The sequence below is a fragment of the Phoca vitulina genome, unplaced genomic scaffold (genome assembly GCF_004348235.1).
Source record: "Phoca vitulina isolate PV1807 unplaced genomic scaffold, GSC_HSeal_1.0 scaffold20, whole genome shotgun sequence".
Lineage (NCBI taxonomy): Eukaryota > Metazoa > Chordata > Mammalia > Carnivora > Phocidae > Phoca > Phoca vitulina.
The window spans coordinates 5,454,084-5,460,354 of record NW_022589723.1 but is presented as its reverse complement, the minus strand read 5'-3'; the positions used below and the strand labels follow the sequence as shown (position 1 = coordinate 5,460,354).

At 37.6% G+C, this 6,271-nt stretch overlaps 1 non-coding gene across 1 annotated transcript; it reads left to right on the top strand.

Moving 5' to 3' along the window:
- Positions 1–1,040: 1,040 nt before the first annotated feature.
- LOC116640900 lies at positions 1,041–1,142 on the top strand. Its single transcript, XR_004301113.1, has one exon. It is a non-coding gene; the product is annotated as a U6 spliceosomal RNA (small nuclear RNA).
- The last annotated feature ends 5,129 nt before the right edge of the window (positions 1,143–6,271 follow it).

Here is a 6,271-nt window from a genome sequence, read left to right as displayed (position 1 = left end):
CAAAACATCAGCTTATCATAACTCAGAATTCTATTGCCTTAAAAGGATTCTGTTTTTATATCTTAAATGAATTTGACGCAGGTGGGCTGGGTCCGAGGACCCAGGGGAGGAGCCTGCAGGACCAGTCAAGAGGATCCTTGGCTTCATGCAGGATAGATATCAAAGACGAACCAAAGAAAGTGAAAGCAGAGTTTATTGAATAACATGAGTGACAGACAGAATAGCAGAAGCAGTGTCTGGGAGACATGGAAAGGAAAGGAGAATGAGTGTCATTGCTTGAGGTTAGGGATTTACATTGGAAAGGGGTCTGGGGTATGTGCTCCTTTAGGATTCCAGGGTAGGGTGCGATCAGAGGTGAGTGTCAGGTGAACTATAGATGTTATTCTATAAATCACCAAAGGTAGAGGGTATTGATGCCAGCGTCAGCGGAGGTTTGCTCGAAGCTAATATCCTGGAACAGGTTTGGGATCTGGCTCTTCTTAGATGTTATCAGGTGTTTGGGGCCTAGGACAAAACTCAGAGAATGATGAACTGTTTTTGCTTTCCCCTTGAAGTGGGAACATAGCTTCTTTGGCTTATTCAGAAATGGGGCCTAGTGGAAAAATGGCATAGATGGAGTCTTTCTAAAATGGAGTCCCTTTGGCTCCCCCATCGCAAATTCAGGGACCTTTTGGATTTGGAGCAAATGAATTCCCGTTAGCCAAGCAGGGACAGTAACTTTGCCCAACCGGGATTAGAACACTGGGGCTTTGTCTCTCAAAAAGATTGAGTCATTGTCAATACGGATCTGTGGCTCAGAAATGTCAGCTACAGGCCCTTGATACCAGTGCTTACCCAAAGTGGGGGAGGAAAACATACTCTCCAGAATTTAATTAGTCAAAGTTTTCTAGATAATTGAATGTTTATGCAGAGAAAGGAGAAGAAATATTTCAAGTGTGCTCTACTGACAGAGAACTTTGACCATTGAGTCACCCAAAATAACAATGTAGCGTTGTTTTAAAGTATTTCAAAGTTCACTTTTGTTAAAAGTTCCACATTGGGCTTGCTTTGCCAGTGTGTATACTAAATTTGGATCAGTATACAGATTAGCATGACCTTTGTGTAAGGATGAAATGCAAATTCATGAAGTATTTTTCTTTTGCACTTTCAGCCAGAAGTACAACATGTATGTGCAAAAGCTGAAATGGCTTAACATTATGTTACACTTTACACTGAAAATGTATTACTGTGAATGGTCTATAATTAAGCCCAATGAGACATCTAGGGAGTCCATACATGCATCAGTGAGCAGATGCAGTTTACTTATTTATAGAATGTTTCTTCTTGAAAAACTAGTGGTGGACACATTTGGATCACATTTATACAGTTACAAAAATAAAGATTTGATTACGGTCATTCTTCCCAAAAAGTGCCATGTTAACTCATGCTGTAGCTAATATGAATGGTAGAAGTTGACTTTTATCTGTGTTAAAAGATAAACTGAGGGATATTAAAAAATGTAAGTTTATTGGAGCAAAAATGGATTCCGATGGGCCAGCACCAAATTGCAGTGGCTGGGAGTGCTTTGCTGACAGCAGCTAGGGGAAAGACTTGGGGAGAAAAGAGGTGGACGCAAAGCAAGAACATATTTAATTGGTTATAGTTTAGGCATTTGCCTTATTTGGGAAAGCCGGGTTGGCTGTTTGTGACCGGTTGTCCTTAGGTTTTGATTTCTTAACCTTGAGGCATTTTAGGTTTAGGTTTCTGTTTGCTTTAGCAGGTTACTATCAGGGATTAGAACCACCTCAGTCTAATGGCCTCCTTGTTTAGTTAATTTAACACCTGCAAACCTAATGTTCATTTTCAAAGTATGCTATGGTCTTGTTTTCCACAAAATTCGACTTGAATGCTCATTCACTTTTGGTTAAATGTGGTGGCAGTATATGAAAATAACTTCCCACCACAACTGCACATACAAATATCTCAGCAAGAGCAAACCCGCATTCTAAGACGGATGCCAGGAGGCATCCTATGTCAGCATCCAGGATGTCACCAAAGTAACAGGACAGAGAAACAGAAGAGTAATGGGATTAATGAGATTTCCTCTTTTACTTGACTATTCTATGTTTAGTGGATTAATAGATGTTATTTGAAGTTCTATATTTCAGTGAAAAATGAGACTAGAATAATAATGTGTTAGAAGTTTTATCTCAGGTCCATGAGACTCTATTGGAAGGGAAAAGTTACTTTTTAAAGACATTTTAATAAACGAATAAAATAAATATAAAATTTTACTTATTGACAAAGTCATGTCACATTTTCCTGCTAGGAAAATGGAGAAACTCAAACAAATCTTTAAGCTGTACATGAATTTTAAAACATAGAGACACGATATTTGAGAAATAAAGAAAAGACCAAAAAAGGAATTTGATTTTAGATAAGAAACTGATTTGAAATGAAGCAAGAGACGACCCATACCTTGAAACCCCTCCCCCCTCCACACACATACAATTTCTGCTAATGTTTTTCATTTAACTCCATTCTTCCTGGTCCCATCTGGAATTGTCAATAAATTGTCCAGAAAACTGCAAAAAAAAAAGCAACTCTGGTAAACATTCTGTCTGAGCCAGGATGATAAAGAACATGAAATTCTCTCATGAGGAATCCCATTTTCTCAAGATTTGAGGCTCACTTAAAAATATTATATAATTGTAACAATGATCATGTTTTATCAAAATGTGTGGTGCTTCTCTGATAAGAAATTCTCCCCTAGATGGTCTAACTTCCTTTTATCTTAAATCTATTTAAATTTCTTCGTATAATACTGGGGTGCCTGGGTGGCTCAGTCTGTTAAGCATCTGCCTTCAGCTCAGGTCCTGGGATTCTGGGATCCTGGGTCCTGGGATTGAGCCCCCCATTGGGCTCCCTACTCAGCAAAGAGTCTGCTTGTCCTTCTCCTTCTGTGCCTCCCCCCTGCTCATGCTCTCTGTTTCTCTCTTCCTCTCTCAAATAAATAAATAAAATCTTTAAAAAAATAAATTTCTTCCTTTAATATGGAATTATAGAAAAGGAGCATTGTGGTAGGTTTTCTTTAACGTAATTTTTTTCTGATGTCAGAAATTATAGAGATTATTGTCAAAAGTTTAAAAAATCTAAGTGAACAAAAAGAAAAGGCCATTACTTGTGAATCTCTAATCTAGAGATAATCTCTGTTAATACATGAACACATGGTTGGAATTACACATATTGCTTAGGTACTTGTTTGTTTTTTTTAACCATATATAATGAGAATAGTTCTTTTAAACAAAAAAATGTATAGACCGTTCTTTCAAATGATTTAAGTATTTTTATTTATTTATTTATTTATTTTTAAAGATTTTATTTTTGTGAGTGAGAGAGCGCGAGCGTGAGTGGGGGGAGGGAGGGGCAGAGGAAGAAGCAGACTCCCCACTAAGTGGGGAGTGTGATGCAGGACTCGATCCCAGGACCCCGGGATCATGACTGGAGCTGAAGGCAGACATTTAACTGACTGAGCCACCCAGGTGCCCTCAAATGATTTCAGTATTTTTAATCACAATATGTCAGAGTGCACATGTTCTTTTTGGCCAAATCATATTTCTGTTAAAATGTGCTGTTTTCCAGTTTTTATTTCCTTATGTTTCTGAAGATGGACCAGAACAATGCGTATTGCATAAGGTTCAACTTATTATTTTTAAGTTTTATTACTGTGATATTGTGGTAAAATAAGAAACATGTATTTTGGTCTTCATCCCATGCTCTTGGCCAGAGCTTCTAAAATCTTTGTAATTTTCTTTTTTCTAAAGATTTATTTACTTATTTTGAGGGGGCAAATGGAGAGGGAGAGAGAATCTTAAGCAGACTCCACCCTGAGCATGGAGTCTGACGTGCGGTTCGTGGGGTTCGATCTCACGACCCTGAGATCACAACCTGAGCCAAAACCAAGAGTTGGAAGCTTAACTGACTACACTACCCAGGTGCCCCAAATCTTTATAATTTTCTAAGGGATAAGAACAATATGAACATTGTTTTGTTTTAACATTTGTTCCTGACAACAGACACAGTTTTGGAACATAAAACTGAAAGGGGCCTCTTTTGTTATTCATAACAAGCCCCTTTCCATGGAACCTGACTTTATGTTTTAAAGTGACTTTTGGAAATACCCTAGGGATGGGGAGCTGGTTGCCAGGGGAACCACCCATGTGATTAGAGGGTTGGAACTTTAAGCCCCCATCCACACCTCCAGGAAGGGGAGAGGAGCTGGAGGTTGAGTGGATTACCAATAGCCAGTGATTTAATCAGTCGTGCGTATGTAATGAAGTCTCCATAAAAACCCTAACTAAAGAGGTTGGGAGAGCTTTTGGGTTAATGAGCACACCGAGGTTCTGGGAGGGTGGTGTGCCTGCCCAGAGAGGACATGCGAGCTCTGTGCCCCTTCCCACGTATCCTGCCCTACGCATAGCTTCCATTTGGCTGTTCTGGAATTATATTCTTTATAATAAATCAGTAGTAGTGATTGAAGTGCTTTCCTGAATTCTGTGGGCCATTCTACCAAATTATCAAACCCAAGGACGGGGTCGGGGGAACACCCAGTCTAGAGCTGGTTGTCAGAAATACAAGTGATAACTTGGGACTTGTGATTGTCATCTGAGGTAAGGGGAGATCTTGTGGAACTGAGCTCTTACTGGTAGGTCTGTGAGACTACGTTTATTAAAATTACTGTGAGTGGTTAGTGTCAGGATGGTTTAATAGGAGGGGACAAAAAACCTCTTATGTTTGGTGACAGATGTGTTGTGAGTAGGGAGACTAGCTTTTTAATTCCTGCTCTTGGTATCTTATCTCAGCTTCCCCCGGCAACTTTTCCAATCTGGCATGTATTTTGTATACTAGATAGATTTAATAAAATTTGTTTGTGAGTAAATGTTATGAAGATATGTGACCACAGTAATAATTACAGCTCTCAGAAGCCTCATTTTAACTCTAAGTTGACATAAGACATTAATATTTCAAGGAGAATAAAAGTACTAAAAGTCTGGTCTAATAATTTATGAATTTCTTGACAAAATACTATTCTTTTTTTGATCTTTATTTATCTAAATAATACCCCCTCATTGTTTTAGATAATCAAGAATTGTAATTATGAAAATCATCGTTAGCACTCAAGACAATCAACTGAAAAACTTAGGATTTCTAAGAATACATTAAATTATATGAAACTGCTTGCCTATATGCCAGAAATAACCACTTAGAAACCATAATGGAAAATATTTCAACTTGTAATGACATCAATTATATAAAATGCATGAGAATAACCTTAACAAGGTAACCTATGATTGGTTTCTGTCTGAGAAAATTCTGATTTTACTCCCTACAGACCTCAAAGCAGGACTCAGCAAGTGTTCATATTCTCTCCATAAATATACTCTTCAAAATATTTTGGAACTCTGTAGAATTTACTAAAAATATCATTGACTTTTGGGAGGAGGGTTTACATGGCTTTTCCCACAATACCATTCTTCCTCAGAATGTCTTCTGTCTCTTGCCTCTTTTTTGGTATATTAATAATTAAATCAGAGGAGGTCCTCTTTTGACCTTTCCCGCATGCAACCTTTAATCTTGGAAACTAATAGGGCATGCAAGTGGTTAAAGACATTTATATATGAAGTGCTCATTGAAACAGTAGGAGAAGCATGGTTTTTAATATATTAAGTGGAAAATGATATAAACTGATAAACATACACAGGAAGTCCAAAGCTAATAAGCTTATGAAAAAAATTAAAAGTTAAAAAAGAATTTCAAATAATAAAATAAGCACATCATTTCACTTAATAAATTGGCAAACATTCAAGGGAAAAGATGAACATGCTCATTAAGTTTTTGCGAGGTGTCACTCACATCTTGGTGGGAGTTGAAATTGTTGGTATCCCGACAAGCAATTTGGCAATATTATAAAAAATCTAAAATGTAGCCAATTTCCTCAACTTAGGTCAGAATCTCATGTGTCACATGAAATGTCCTCTGAACCTCCTTGACAACAGTTTAAATCTTACCATACAAGACAATGTTATCTTCTTAAGAAACCTATCTCATTCGCCAGAACCTTTGGTGAGTCAGAATTACCTAGTTAATGACATTGCTGTTCCTTATGCGGAGACAAGCAAGACCATTCACAGACCGCTAGCACTAGATACTATTCATTGAACAATGATTCTATTTTAATATATTTTCTAAGGGTTTCTCCTGTTTTATCTGTTAATACTCATAACAACCCAGT